A 15,536-nucleotide genomic window follows, 5' to 3' on the forward strand; every position below is an offset into this window, starting at 1 on the left:
CACCCCCATGACACTCACTCCCCACTCTCCCCTCCCCCTGCCCCCCCAGCCCCTAGCAACCACTGATCATCTCTCTGTCGCTATGGATCTGCCTATTCCGAACATTTCATATGGTGGAATCATGCATTCTGTGGTCCTTTGGGTCGGAGCCTAGTGTCCCCGGGGTTCGTCCACATCACGGCGTGTGCCAAAATGTCCTTCCTCCTAGAGCTGAGTAATAGGTCCCCTACACCAGAACTCTTCGGTTCGTCCAGTCCCCCAGTGATGGAGTTTGGGTTGCTTTCTGGCTGTTGCGTGAGCCCCTGTACAAGCTTGTGTGAGACCGGATGCCAGTCTAACATCAACAGGTATCGCCGACACACTCCCTTCTGAGACTTAACCACATGAATGGGGGGTCTACTGGGTGGCTCAGTCTGTTAAGCGTCTGCCTTTGGCTCAGGTCATGACCCTGAGGTCCTGGGATCAAGCCAGGCATCGGGCTCCTTGCTCAGCGGGAAGCCTGCTTCTCCCTCTCCCTCTGCCTGCCACTCCCCCTGCTTGTGCTCTCTCTCTGTCAAATAAATAAATAAAATCTTAAAAAAAAAAAAATGAATGGGGTCTCAATTCTCTTCTCATGCACACTTCCCAGGGACACCTACTGATTTTTGGACGGCATCCAACCTGGGTGTCCCAGGCCTCCTGACATGCTGGGAGCAGCCTCTGCAGCCACCAGCCTCCCCCTGCCCTCTGCTCTGGGCCTGCCCGCCTGCTCCTCCCCCTGCATTGTCCCTTCCCAGCTCTTCACATCTAGGAGCCTCAGCTCACATATCATGACCTTGGATGGCCTTCCCCGCCCACCTCAGCTGTCAGGGTTCCTCTCCTGTGCTCATTCCTTCTCTTGGCAGCTCTGGGCAGGGTCTGACATTACGTCTCACTTTTTCTTGTTTGTTTTTTTCTCTTCCACGGAATGTGGGCTCCCCGAGGACAGGGAGCTGCTCTCACTCACCCTGGGATCTCTGGTGCCTCCAGCAAAGCCTGCTTCTTAGGGGTGTTCAATAAGCACGTAATGAATGAAGAAATGGAAAATGGGGTGACTGGAAGCTCCCAGAATCCCTGCCCAGCAGAGCTGCATTTCCTAAAGGGTCAACCCTTACAAAACTTGGCTGTTGATGAATCATCCCGTCTGGTGTGTCCGTGTGGGATTTTGCTTGTTGGTTGGTGGGTGATTTTGATGATTTTTGTGGTTTTTTCCTATATCATTGGAACACATCTGTCTGTCACGGAGAAAGGTCAATTCTCCTTCCTCAGGTCTGTAAGACTGTGTAATGCTGTAGGGTGTTCGTGCAAGCTATTCATGCGACCTACACGCACACGGCCGCATTTCCCTTCTCCTTTAAACGTAAAATGACAATGAAGAGACACGGTGTGCTGGTTTGGGGATGAACAGCAACTCTGGGCAGCAGAAGCAGCAAAGGCAATGTGAACATTAATAAGGGAACGTGGAGTCTGTAGTCAGCACAGGTGGGCATGTTGCCTGGACTCCAGGCCCCAGCAGAGTGACCCCGGCAGGGTGGCAGTTCCCAGAGAGGGCCAGTGGACAGCCCCGGGGGCCTCAGCTCAGAGCTGCACCACCTTTCCGCCACATTCTGTGAAGGCAGTTCCCCTGGACGTCCCTAACTCAGGGAGAGTCGCTGCAAAGTGACGTTTCCAAGGGGCACAGAATAAGCAAGTTTGCAAACAACCTCCCGCAGGACCAGTGTGTTGAAACAACTAGAGGATCCCGCGGCCTTAGCCCTGCAAATTCCTCCCCCCTGCTTCTGACTCAGTGGGGTGAGGTCCTGAGCAGGTGCAAGCTGGTTCTGATGGGAGGGGCCCTGGACCGCGTGTTGAACGACACGGACCTGGCTGATGGTTCTTGACCCAAACCCACAGACCCCAGACGGCAGGCAGCGTGTTCGTGAGCCCTCAGCAATGTTGCACAAAATTGTGTGTTCAGACAAACACCTTTATTTAGAACTGGAAAGGGCCTCATGACCTGAGAAAGGTTAAAACTCACTGATAACTGGGGAGCCTGGGTGGTTCAGTCGTTTAAGTGTCTGCCTTTGGCTCAGGGTCATGGGATCGAGCCCCACAGCGGGCTCCCTGCTCAGTGGGGAGTCTGCTTATCTCCCGCTCTCTGCACCTACCCCCCCACTTGTACTCTCTTTCTCCCTCAAATAAATAAATAAAATATATTTTTTTTAATTCACCAATAACCATAAGTACTTTATGTTCGCTGTGGTTTTCTCCCTCTGGCCCGCCCCAAGATTTGAGACCCCTGCTCTGCAGGTGGACCTTCTCAGGCTCTGAAATCTGCTTGAAAAATGCATCTCGCTCCAGTTAGGCTAACTGTTTTTAAATGTAAGAATTGTTTGCCAGGGATACCTGGGTGGCTCAGTCGTTAAGTGTCCGCCTCTGGCTCAGGTCATGATCCTGGGGTCCTGGGATCGAGTCCCACATCGGGCTCTGCATTCAGCGGGGAGTCCACTTCTCCCTCTGCCTGTCACTCCCCCTGCTTGTGCTGGCTTTCTCTCTCTTTCTCTCTCTGTCAAATAAATAAATAAAATCTTAAAAAAGAGAAAAAAAAAAGAATTGTTTGCCTGTTTTCACATGCAGGCTTTTATACTCAAGGCCCTCTGGGGTGCTGAAGGGAATGGGGGAATTCCAGGGCACGGGGTGGGTTGCGCAGGGCTCGCCTCCTGTCGCTGTGGCTGGGAACTGAGGTACAGCTGCTGTTCATGGCCGATCAGCTGGATTACCGCCTTTGGAGAGACAAAAACCCTCGTAAGGGAAAGAGAGGGCTGGGGATTTGATTCCCTCGTCTAAAATGATCCAAAGGCTTCAGTGCACCTGCCCTCAGCCCCATTGCAGACAGTCTTATGGGTGCCGCTGGGCCTTCCCTTGTGGGCCTGACAGAATCCCCCTCCGTGGGAGTCCCTACAAAATGGTGGTCTTCTATCTCCTTTAGTGGTAAGAATCACGTGACTTCTCCAGCCACCCTTAGGAACGGGGTGGGGGGTGCCGGAGTCTGTAAAATAAAACTGTAAGACGAAATTATGATCCTGTCACTTGAATAGGATGTCCCTAGTAAAATCAGAGAACAAATCACCTGGAGAAGCTTTGAGCTGGGCATGAGGTTACGGTTCCCATTAGTCCAGACTCACGGGGCAACTCAAAGGCCTACAGCCAGGGGGCTGCAGCCCCAAGGAGAGCCCGGACTAAAAATACAGATTCAGAGTCCCCACCACAGAGATGACTGGTGCTAAAGGATGGTGGGAGCTCCCCCAGGGTTGCCACTGGCCCTGAAATCCCCCCACCTCCACCTCACTGAAATAAGCCCAGAGTCCTGGTCTCAGAATCCCCAAGAGGACCTGGGGCCCAGGGACTTCTCTACTGACCAAACCAGGCCTCGTTCCAGGACCTCTGGCTGACGGGGGACACATGCAGGGGCTGCCCTTAACCCACTGGGCCCTCATCTCCTGCTGGAGATCTGTGGGGTGATGGTGACAGGTTGTGAGGTTCTTGAAAGATGAAGGTCCCTCAGAGGATCCTGTCCCCTGGTCTAGTCACACCACTCTGTTTATTTGTCTCCCGCCTCAAAGGGAACCTCTGCAGTCGGTGATAAGAGCCGTCCCCCTGGGGCCCCTGGGAGGAACTCAGTGTTCTTGCAGGGACCAGTCTCAGCTAACTCGAGGCTCCCCAACCCTCCTCCTTAGGAAAAGGCTTGTGTCAATTCCTCTCCATCTCTTGACCTTCTACACCCACTCCCAGGCTGAGCCAGCTTCCCCTCCTAAACCCAGGAGACCTGGCTCCCTGGTTTCCTCTAGCCAGGGGGTCGGCTGGTGGGAGCAAAGCACTAGGCGACCGCCCCTTCCAAGGAGGCAGACAGCAGTCTAAGGGGCCCCAGGGAGGCCTGCGCCAGTGGGGTCTCTGGGCCGCCCTCCGTGTCTGTGTCATGCTGAACGAATCAAGCCAACTATCAGGCCCTGTTCTGAAAGAGAAAACCAGCCCTTGGTTCAGAGTAAAAACAGAACTGCAGAGATGCTTCGTGCCTGGGCTGTCGGGGTCCCATCAGGAGACAGAAACCACATGGTCATTTGAACAGGGAAAGTTCATCTCGAAGAATTATCCACAGGGCACTGGAGTGACAGAGAGTTGGGTGCAATAGCTTCAGAGAACACTGGGGTACAGGACTAGCAGATGTGGGGAGAGCCCTCAGGTTGACAGGGAAGACTCCCCCAGTCCTCATAGGAGCAGTCCCGGCGTAGCCCCAGCGTGGCCCGCTGCATAGGGTGGGCGCGGCGTGGCTCGCTGCCCACTGGACTCACTGAGGGCCTCACCAATGGCACTGCTGGGGGTCTGGTCTCTGGGGTGCCGGGGAAGGCGCCCCAGGAGGTGCTGGGCATCAGGGCACTCTGCCAAGCCTCCCAAGGGGATGCCAGGAGAAGCAGCCCACAGGAGGCACCGTGTCAGGTCACTCCACTGCGGACGCCGGAAGAGGAGCCAAGGGGAGGTACTGGCCACAGCACGTTGCTGGTGCTGTGCACTGCACCAGCACTGGAAAAGAAAACCTTCCCCTCCACTGTGCCAAGTACTGACGGGGCTCACCAGCATCCCAGCTGGCAGAGGGGAGCCATTCGCAAAGCCCATGTCCATTATCCAGAGCAGGCAGAGGGTGGATTTGAGGCTCAGAGGCAAGAAGCTGAGAACTGACGCAAGCCCACACCCTGCCAAAGTCCATCCCTACGGCCCCTCGTTCCTTGGACACCTGTGAGCATCTCTGGGTGCAGGCCCAGCGCTAGCGGACCAGGGACAAAGGTGTCTGAGACCCCAGCAAGAGTTGCCAGATTTAGCACATAAAAGCGAAGGACAAAATTTCAGATAAATGGTGGGTAAATTTTTAATATAAATCCCTTGTGATATTTGGGAATTACTTATACTAAACAATTATTCATCATTTACCTGAAACTCAAATTTCGCTGGGCATCCTGTATTTTCCTGGGTACCCTGAGCCCAGCACTGCCCTTGGGGACACAGTTTGATAGATACAGTCCATCTAGTATATGCGTTTCCCTCTGTTCACAGGAGCAAACATCAAGGGCAGGGATTGGCTGATTCCCTGCTTACTCCCTGCTCCCTCCACTCCACTCCCAAGGGCCGGCCTGGGCCATGACTTCTTCTGTGAAGTGTCAGCCACACTCCACTGCCGTCCCCTTCATTGCCCTTCACTCACTCCTAAACATGTCCTGGGATCCTCCTGCTCAGCACCAGGTCTGCGTCCCGTGGGGCCAGCTGAGCTTTGGCATTCAAAGCGTCCAGAGCTGAAAAAAGCAGTAAGAGCATACACCATATATCGCATAACCTTCGTCAGGGGTCTGGGGCAGGAGCCCCAAATCAGACACACTAACATTGCTGCAGCCGGATTTACCCCATTGAGTGGAATTAACATCCCACAGATACTATGACGACTTGCTTCCGGGTGATTTACACAGTCATGAAGCGGTCCATGAAATATTGCGCTAACTACAGACAATGAATTTCCTAGTACTCCTTCCCGAGGAAAATGTTCAGTCGAGCTTCAAACGTATAGCGGTTCAAGAGAAGCTAAATGCTCATCCTCCCATGCGCAGTGAGCCGTCCCTGGGTCCGGCTGCCTCGGAAGCCGGGGCTCGGGAAGAGGGCACAGCTGTGCTGCATGGCTGGGGTCCTAGGGTTAGAGGTGGACATATGCGAGGATGAGCATCTCAGATCACCAGGCAGCCCCGCGAGGACAGCACTTGGTGCATGGTTCCCAAGTCACCAGTCTCAAAGCGAAGCCATCTCCTAAGCTTGGTGAGGGTCTGCTTGCTGATCAGTGTCCTTGAAGCCAGGACTTGGCAGGTCCCACGCCACTTTCCACATGGTCTACGGGGACGTCCCCAGCACACAGTGTCCTCATCTCCCTCATCCCTCCTTCCTCATTTCTCCATCACTCAAGGAAGGCGCATGACGTGCTTCATTTCAGTGTTCAGCATGTCGCTTTCCCTTGGCTTAAACTGTGGTTGGTAAATCTTTGGGGTAAATAATGAGGTTTGCTCTCACCATGTCCTCTGATGGGCAGACTTCTCCAGGTGCGGTGTCCAGCATTGTTTTAGATCAAAGTTGTGCCAAGCATGTGTTAGAGGAGCTCCCCAGACCGTCGGAGCTCTAGCGACGGTGTAAGTGGCCATCCTGCTACCGATCGATCAATCGATCGATCGATCGATCATGTTCAAGAGGCCCTGCTCTGACAACCACAGAAGCGTGCATTTATTTACCCCTCCTCTAGAAAAGCATTTACATTTACTCTTCACGGGACATAAAACTCCTTTTGCAAACGGGGGAAAAACAAATGTCAGAAACATTACTTTTCAAAAGACGTTCAGGAAGGGGGTGTGTGGAGCGGTTGCAGAGAAATAGTAAAATGTTAGTTCTCTTGTGTCTACCACATCTGTGCTGCTGATAGAAAGGGATTATCAAACCAGGCAGAAAACATTCCTCCGGTTACCAGCGAATGTTTGTTTGCACAATAGGACATGGAACACAGCATATGCCGTTGAGAAAGGGTGCCTTTTCCCAATCACACCCAGCTTTATCCTGAGCCAGCCTGAGACCCTGGCCCGCCCCTCCCTCAGCCATTCTAATGCCTTTCTGGAAACAGAGCGCAGGACCCAGCTGCCTCGTCAGCACTGAAGACTCATTCAGATGAAGGTTTTCATCTCATACGATCACAGCAAGCCCATCAGTGTAATTTTCAGATGCTTCCTGATCAGAAGTTTTCCCACCACAGATATTCAGGATGTTTTCTATTACAGCACTTCTTCAATTCCTACAGCCAACCTTCTGAATATTCATGCTCCCTGTAAAGATCAGGTCTTCCTGCGAGATCCCAGCTGCCTCCAAGACCAGCAAACAGCCCTTGGTCCATGTCGCATGTCGGCTCCTTCATTGCCAACCCCACTCACGCTATACCTCATCAGCATCTCTCCCTCCCCCCAGGTGGTGTTTTCCAGGTTTCTATGGTTCTTGATATTGTGAAACTTCAGCTGCTCATCTTTTGATTTCCTAACTCATACTGATGTGGGAAACAAAGGCCGAAGGAAATGGAGATAAAATGAAATGTCCTTATAACCTGGAGCCCATCGACAGGTACTTGAGGCGGGCAGAGTTATAACCTTCCTCCAGGAAACTCCCAACTGTCCTCACGTTAATGCTTTGCTAGAGGGAAAAACAACCTTAACTTGACAATGGGAAGGCCTCCGGTATCCTGTGCTTCTTTAGCATATGAAGGTCCTTTTGGAATTTCCCTTCGCTTTACTTCCCCCAACCCCAAAGTATATAATCAGTCACCCCTCACAATCCCAGGACAGTGGCTCTTTCCACGCACGGGTCCTGTCCCCGGGCTTTAATAAAACCACCTTTTGGCACCAAAGACGTCTCAAGAATTCTTTCTTGGCCGTCGGCTCTGGACCTCACCAAACCTCACCTATATTCAAAAACTGCATCAGGCCCTCCTACCTTCCTCAGATTTCCAGGGAAGGAAAGAGAAGGAAGGATTTCCCAAGGTCACAAGAGGAAAAATACACTTTAGAATTTAAAACATACACAGTGTCAGGGACCAACAGAGGTGCTTGCACACAGGGGGTGTCGGGGCGTCAGCCCACGCAGGTGAGGTTTTGCAGCAAGTTGAATTTTGGCACCAAACTTACAAAAAACCCACAACTTTCTGTCTTCAGAGCTTTTTGTATTTCAGAATTGCAAATAAGACTGTGGTCTGTTACACGATGGAATCAAGGGAAAGGTAGAACAGGGTCTTCCCGGAGCCCACAGTAGTAGAGAGAGCGCCGTCCGGGGGTGAAAGTAGCTCCTATTTGGGAAGCGCCTACTGGATAAGTGCCCAGCTCTGCACCGCTCTCCACCGTGGGTGTTCCTGTTCCCATTCACATGTGGAGACGGGGTCAGAAAAGTTCATAACCAAGGGCTATAGACCTAGCAGTTACATTTCCCCAAATTCATCTGTTCCATTCCAACCCCCAACGCAATGGTGCTATGTGGAGATGAAGTCTTTGGGAGGTGATTAGGTCATGAGGGTGGAGCCCTCCCTCCCTTTGAAAGGGACCCCCGAGAGCTCCCTCAGCCCTTCCCCACTGAGGACGCAGGGAGAAGGTGGCCATCCACGAGCCACCAGAGGGCTCTCACCAGACATTGGATCTGCCGGCACCTTGAGCTTAGACTTCCAGACTTCAGGACTGTGGGAAATAGATTTCTACTGTTTATAAACCACCCAGTCCAGGGTCCTTTTATTATAGCAGCCTAAGACTGAACATCGGTACCAGGAATGGGGTGCTGCAGGCAGAGGCAGAGGGAGAAGCAGACTCCCCACTGAGCAGGGAGCCTGATGCGGGGCTCTATCCCAGGACCCTGAGATCATGACCTGAGCCAAAGGCAGATGCTTCACCGACTGAACCACCCAGATGCCCCGAGGCTGGGAGTTTTGAGGTCGATGCTGGAAAAAGTCTCCATCACCATGAAGACCACTGAGGGCGATTCTGGTGAGAACTCAAGACAGGAGGAGAGCTGCAGGGAGAGCCCCCATCTTCCTGGAGAGTACCTGGGTGATCCCGAACTCGATGTTGGTAGAAATGTGGGTGGTGTCTCAGATGGGAATGAGGACCACGGTCCTGGAAACCGGAGGAAAGGTGATCCGCACTATCATGTGACAGAGCTGGGCTGGACTGTGTTCTAGTGTTTGGTGGAAGGTGGGACTTAAGTGATGAAACTGGATCTTTGGCTGAAGCTCTGTCTAAGCAAAGTGTGGATGGTGGGGCTTGGCTTCTCCTGAGGGCTTATCGTGAAATAGAAATATCTTAAAGACAGAATTGCTAATCAGAAAGGAGGCAGAACTTTAAGATTTGGAAAACTCCCACCCTATCCATATTGCAAAAACGGAGAACACAAAGGATGTGTTTGAATGACTGTCAATGAAAAGATCGGACGCTATTCTCCAAGACAAGAGAGAAGGACCCTGCGACCATCAGAGCTACGATTCCCCTCACTGTGGCTCCAGGTGCTTCCCCACGCCACCGCTCCACACCCCCCACCCCAACCCACCCCCTCAGAGTCCTGGGGGCCATGGCTGCCTCCACCTAGATTTCAAAGGACAGGGCCTCCAGGCAGAGCTGTAACTCTGTGACCCCAGCCCCAGAGAGCCACCATAAGAGCAGGACCTGGCACAGAGTTGCACCAGGGTCGGGCCGCCCAGAGCCTTGGGGAGCCAACCCCTGCCTAGCAAAGCCTGGGTCAGGACCCTGCCCCAGTAGTCCTAGACGGCAGAGGATCCAGCCATAGGATTCATCTCAAGCCTCAAACTCTCACAGTTTTTCTTGTAGTTTGGACTTTCTTGGTCTGGTCACCCCAATCCTTCCTTCCAGTTGCTCCCCTTTGGGATGGGAATGTCTGTCCTGTGCCCCATCATTGCATTTGGGACAGCTTCACAGCTGGAGTGGAGTCTGCCTCAGCATGAAGGTACCTGGGGTCTCCCCTACCCCTGACTTAGATGAGACTTAGATCAGACTTCGGACTCAGACTTTGGAGTAGATGCCAGAATGAGTTAAAACTCAGGCTGTTGGGATGGAGTGAATGTATTTCTCATGTGAGAAGGACGTGACTTTTGGGGGCCAGGAGTGGATTGCTATGGTCTAAATGCGCTCCCCTCAAGTTCATAGGCTGAAGCCAACCCCCAAAGGTGATGGCAGTAGGCAGCGGGGCCTTTGGCAGGTAATTAGGGCAGGAGGGGGGTCCTCATGACTGGGGTCAGTACCCTTATGAAGGAGACCCCAGGGAGCTCCCTTGCCCCTTCCCCACTGTGAGGACCCAGGAAGAAGTTGCCATCTGTGAATGAGAAAGCGGACTTTCGCCAGTATAGAGAGCAAGACGGAGTAACTCATGTCAGGCAGTGACAGAGCAGGCCCACAGTATTTTTTTTTTTTTTTAAGATTTTTATTTATTTATTTGACAGAGAGAGACACAGCGAGAGAGGGAACACAAGCAGGGGGAGTGGGAGAGGGAGAAGCAGACTCCCCGCCGAGCAGGGAGCCCGATGCGGGGCTCGATCCCAGGACCCTGGGATCATGACCAGAGCCGAAGGCAGACGCTTAACGACTGAGCCACTCAGGCGCCCCAGGCCCACAGTATTGAGCTAAGACCAGGTATCACCCGACCAGCACCGGCCGACCACACCCCAGAACCAACAACTAGCAGAAGCAGAGGAGGTCTGCAGGGCCCAAGACTGATGACATCCCTTTAGAAAGGGAGGATTTTTGCAGCAAACCGTCAGGCTCCTCAGACACTGACCCCTGCACCTCTGACCACGTCAAACAGGCAGCTGCCGCCGGGGCTCTGCCCAACTGATCTCCAAGAGGAACCGAGATCCTTCCCTGATGGAACGTAAGAAGCAGTAAGCGCCGAGCACTGACCGGGGCAGGACTGAGGCCTTCCCTCAACCGCGCGCCCACAGACTGACGTCGCATGGGGATCGTTCACTTCCTACGTCCTATTTTGCCTAATGTGTGCTGTGGGCTGTCTCCTGCTTTGCTTTGGGTGACCTGCAAGAAGCCAAGTTCAACACGTGGTGAGATGTCACTGAGTTTGGAATCCTGAACCTGCCTCATCGGCATGTTAACCTTGAGGACGGAATAAAGCCGGCTCTGGGAAAGACACTCCTCACATGTGCGCCTTCATAGCATGCTCCTGACAACCACATGTGAAATCTGCTGGTGCCTTGATCTTGGACTTCCAGCTTCCAGAAGTGTAAGACATACCTGTCTGTCATTCATTAGCCACCCCGTCTTTATTCTTCGGCTACGGCAGCCTGAGCAGACAAAAACTCTAGCATAGGTAATATTGCAGTGACCCAGGGGCACTGAGGCCTGGCCAAGAAGAGCAGAGATGGTTGAGAGAAGCCAAGGAATTAGAATGGATGGGAGGGTAAGGAAGACAGAAAACCAAGGACCACCCATGCGGACTTAGGGTAGGGATGACTAACAGTCACTAAAAGCTGGGGCAGGTGAAGGTCTGGAGTTGGGAGGAGGAGAAAATGGGATCAGCTGGAAACATGTTGAGCTCAATGTGTTTGGCAGACTCCTGAGTGGGGATCTGTCTTCTCAACTGTGTTTGTGGACCTGCCTCAGTAACTAGTATATCAGCTATGCCCCCAAATATCAGATAATGGACGGACAGATGTGAATGGATGCATGGTTGAATGATTGGATGGATGGATGGATGGATGGATGGTTGGATAGATGGGTGGATGGTTGGATAGATGGATGAGTGATGGATGTTTGGATGGCTGGATGGATGGATGGCTGGATGGATGGCTGGATGGATGGATGGATGGTTGGATAGATGGATGAGTGATGGATGGTTGGATGGATGGATGGTTGGATGGATAGGGGGAGGAATGGATGGAGGAATGATTTGGTGGCCCTGGTTCCAGTAACCATATTAATTCCTTGTGATGGAGCCTTGTATTTCAGTTCAGTTCCCATAAGCTTTTTTTTTTTTTTTTAAGAATTTTTCATTTTATTTATTTATTTATTTTTTAAAGATTTTTTATTCATTTGACAGAGAGAGACACAGCGAGAGAGGGAACACAAGCAGGGGGAGTGGGAGAGGGAGAAGCAGGCTTCCCGCTGAGCAGGGAGCCCAACGCAGGGCTCGATCCCAGGACTCCCAGATCATGACCTGAGCCAAAGGCAAATGCTCAACGACTGAGCCACCCAGGCGCCTCAAGTTCCCATAAGCTTTATCCTGCCTTCCAACATTTCTCCCAGGGGCTCTACATCTGACACCCTGTTTCCAGCTTCCAACTCTTCAAGAGTTATCCTCCCTGGACCATGCCCTGCAGCTGTACCCTCTGGATCAGGACTGCCTGCTGAACTGGCATCTGTCTTGTCACTTATCTGGCCTTACCTCTGAGTCCCTATTTTCCCTAAGAGAGGTTTCTGGTTTGCTGATCCAGCTCTTCCCCAGGTATGGAATGTTTGTTCTGTTGCCAAGTGAACAGGTGAATTCATCCAAACACTGGTGGTTAGCATGCAGCCCCCTTCCAGCCAAGACCACCCATGGTCCTGCTGCATAGCCCACTTCTTGACCACATCTGGTTGCCCTCTGCTGTGACAGCTGCTTCTGAGACTATCTGGTCTCCTGGCTCCCCAAGTCTAGCTCCCTTCCTCCAAATGTCACTGCCCAGGCTCCTCTGAAGGGTCCTGCTACCCCCACTCAGGCACTGCCGTCCCTTGGGGCTCTGGCCCTTGACCTACTCTCAATACTTGGGGTTCTTGACCAGCAGGAAACATCCCCCAGGGCCTAGAGTTTCTCTTAATTTTGGAGGCTAAAGACCCTTCAGGAATCTGACAAAATTATGGACTATTTGCCCCCCGGAACACACACATATACTGGAATTCTGTATATATGTTCCAGGGTTCCATATATATTCACATATGTTAATTCTATACATATGAATAAATCCCAAATATGCTACTCCACCTGGGCCTCTCTCCAGAACTTTATTTTTTTAAGTGGTTTCCACACCGAGTGTGGAGCCTGATGCAGGGCTTGAACTCATGACCCTGGGATCAAGAACTGAGCTGCAATCAAGGGTCAAATGCTTTACCGACTGAGCCACCCAGGCGCCCCTCTCTCCTGAACTTCAGATGTAGATATACCTGCTCTGTCCAACATAGCAGCCAACAGCCGTACGTGGCTACTTAAGTTTAAATTTAAATTAATTAAAATTAAATTAAAATTAAAATTCAGCACCTTAATCCTGCCAGCTACGTGTCATGTGCTCATAGCCACGTGTGGCCAGTGGCAGTCCCATCACGGGACAGCACCGATGTCGAGCGTTTCCTTCATTAGAGAATGTTCTATCTAACAGAACAGTCTATTGATGTATAGGAGTGGTTGCTGATCATTTCTATTTGAATGTCCGCTAGGCCATCCCCCTCCTGTTGGATTAGTCGGCAGTACCACGTGTAACTATGATACCATGTCACCACCCTAAAATCTCAGTGGCTTACAGAAACAAGCGTCGTCCCAACTCCCTTGCCTGCGGGGCCGCTGGGGCAGCTGATTCGCCTGCAGGTCTCATCAGCCCTGCTCTCTGTGTTTTGATGTAGGCCCCAGACTGCAGGGGAGCAGACACAGGGACTTGCTCTTCCGGATGTCGCTTCCTTATATTTGCTCACATTCTACGGGCCAAATTGAAGTTCGGGGCCAGGCCCCACAGCAGGGGATGAGTCATGGTGTGGATTGCCCGTGGGGCACCACGGGTGGACAGGAAAGGAAGGAAAAGCTGCAAACTAATAACCCAACCTCCCAGAGGCCAGAACTACCCCCAGATCCGTTTCTCCTCAGACATTCTGTGCCTCAGTAGGCGCTGACTCTCCCTTTGGCCACTCGAGGAGCCAGCCACGAGCTTGCTGATCCACAAACCACCTGGCCAGGAACACACAGAGGCACAGATGTCAAGCTCCTGCTTGGGCAGCAGACATGTGCAGCAACATGGAGCTCCTGGTGTCATGGTGTCAACGGGGGCTGGGGCGGGGGGAGAGAAGGGGGGAATCATAGCACAGCCCGAGCAGGGTGGTGGGCTCCTCCCCAGACCAGCACAGTGGTGAGATCTCAGAGCGTGACTCTCCAGATCTCCCAGTAATGTGATGAATTATCCAATTTCCTTTTAAAATCCCTTTTAGTCTAAACAATAGGAATATATCTCCCAGTAATGTGATGAATTATCCAATTTCCTTTTAAAATCCCTTTTAGTCTAAACAACAGGAATATATGGCTTAAACAACAGACATTTATTTTATCACAGTGCTGGAGGCTGGAAGTCCAAGGTCAAGGTGGGGACAGGACTGGTTCTTCCTGAGGCCTCTCTCCTGGGATTGTAGACACTGTCTTCTCCCGTGTCCTCACATGGTCACCCCGCTGTGTGCCTCTGTGTCCCAACTTCTTATAAGGACCCCAGTCAGACTGGATCAGGGCCCCACCCTGATGGCCTCATTTTACCTTAATCACCTCTGTAAAGGCCCCATCACCAAACACAGTCACATTTTGAGGGAAATTCATATGTCAAGGCTTCAACATACGAGTTTCAGAGGGACACGGTTCAGCCCATCACAGCTGCCATATTCAGTGGCTGTGGCTTGCAGCCCAGGACACTGACCACTGCACCTGCCACCCCAGCCCCAATTCAGGCTCCTCATTTCTCACCAACCTAACTGGCCCTCTAGCCACTTGTCATCTCTGGTCTTAGTACCCTCAAATCCAGGTAGGATTCTAATGTCATCCCGAGAGTCTCATCCCCTAAGGACTAAGCTAAGCACTGCTGTGAAGACTCTGCCAATGTCATCAAGGTTGCAGACCTTAAAATGGGGAGAGTATCCTGGATCAACCAGCTGGGTCCAGCCCAGTAACCGGAGCCCTTAAATGCAGAGATGTCTCTGGCTAGAGGCAGAGGCAAAGAGACCAAAGCGTGAGACTCAACCCATGTCCCTGAAGGGCACCGTGAGGCAGGGAATGCAGGTGGTGTCTAGAATCTGACAGCCAGCCAGCCAGGAACAGGAAATTCACCCTAAGACCGCATGGACCTGAATTCTACCAACACCCTGAATGAGCCTGAAAACCACTATTCCCTGGAGTCCCCATAAAGCCCACCTGACTGACCCCTTGATTCCAGCCTTGCCCAGCAGACTTTGCAACACAATGTGAGATAATAAGCATGTTTTTTTTTTAAAGATTTTATTTATTTATTTATTAGAGAGCGAGCGAGCGAGAAACAGCGTGAGAGGGGAGAGGGTCAGAGGGAGAAGCAGGCTCCCCACTGAGCCGGGAGCCGGATGTGGGACTCGATCCCAGGATTCCGGGATCATGACCTGAGCCGAAGGCATTCGCTTAACCAACTAAGCCACCCAGGCGCCCCAGTAAGCATGTTTTAAGCCACTGAGTTTGTAATAGAGCAACAAGGGGAAACTAATACACCATCATCTATATAGCAGTGACCTTTCTAAAGTACGCTCATAACCCTCCTGTGTAAAATCCTCAACAGCCCACCTAAACAGTGGTTCTCAAATTGTCTGCAAAGGAAACCCAGGGCTCCCTGCAACTGCGTTTGGGGCTAAAGCATCTGATGATCATTTCCTCAGAGGCAACCCGTTCTCAAATGTGTTCTATACCAAATATTAACACACTGGAAACCCCCAAAACATTAAACATTTCTGCCAGGATAACTCATTTTTGTGCAGTCCTCCTCGAGATAAAACTGGTATTACTTCACCTATTTAATTATGAAGGCCCTGAGACTGCAAAGCAGGGGTGCAGTGCATTTGCCCCAAATACAAAAAGATGCACGCAGGAGGCTATTTGTTGCAGGACTGCGCTACAAGACGGAGACTGAACGACGCACAAGTCGGTCAACAGGTTGATTAAGGGATTCACCG

The sequence above is a fragment of the Mirounga angustirostris genome, unplaced genomic scaffold (assembly GCF_029215605.1).
Source record: "Mirounga angustirostris isolate CCGP_5_RB_7025 unplaced genomic scaffold, mMirAng1.0.hap1 SCAF_1, whole genome shotgun sequence".
Classification (NCBI taxonomy): domain Eukaryota; kingdom Metazoa; phylum Chordata; class Mammalia; order Carnivora; family Phocidae; genus Mirounga; species Mirounga angustirostris.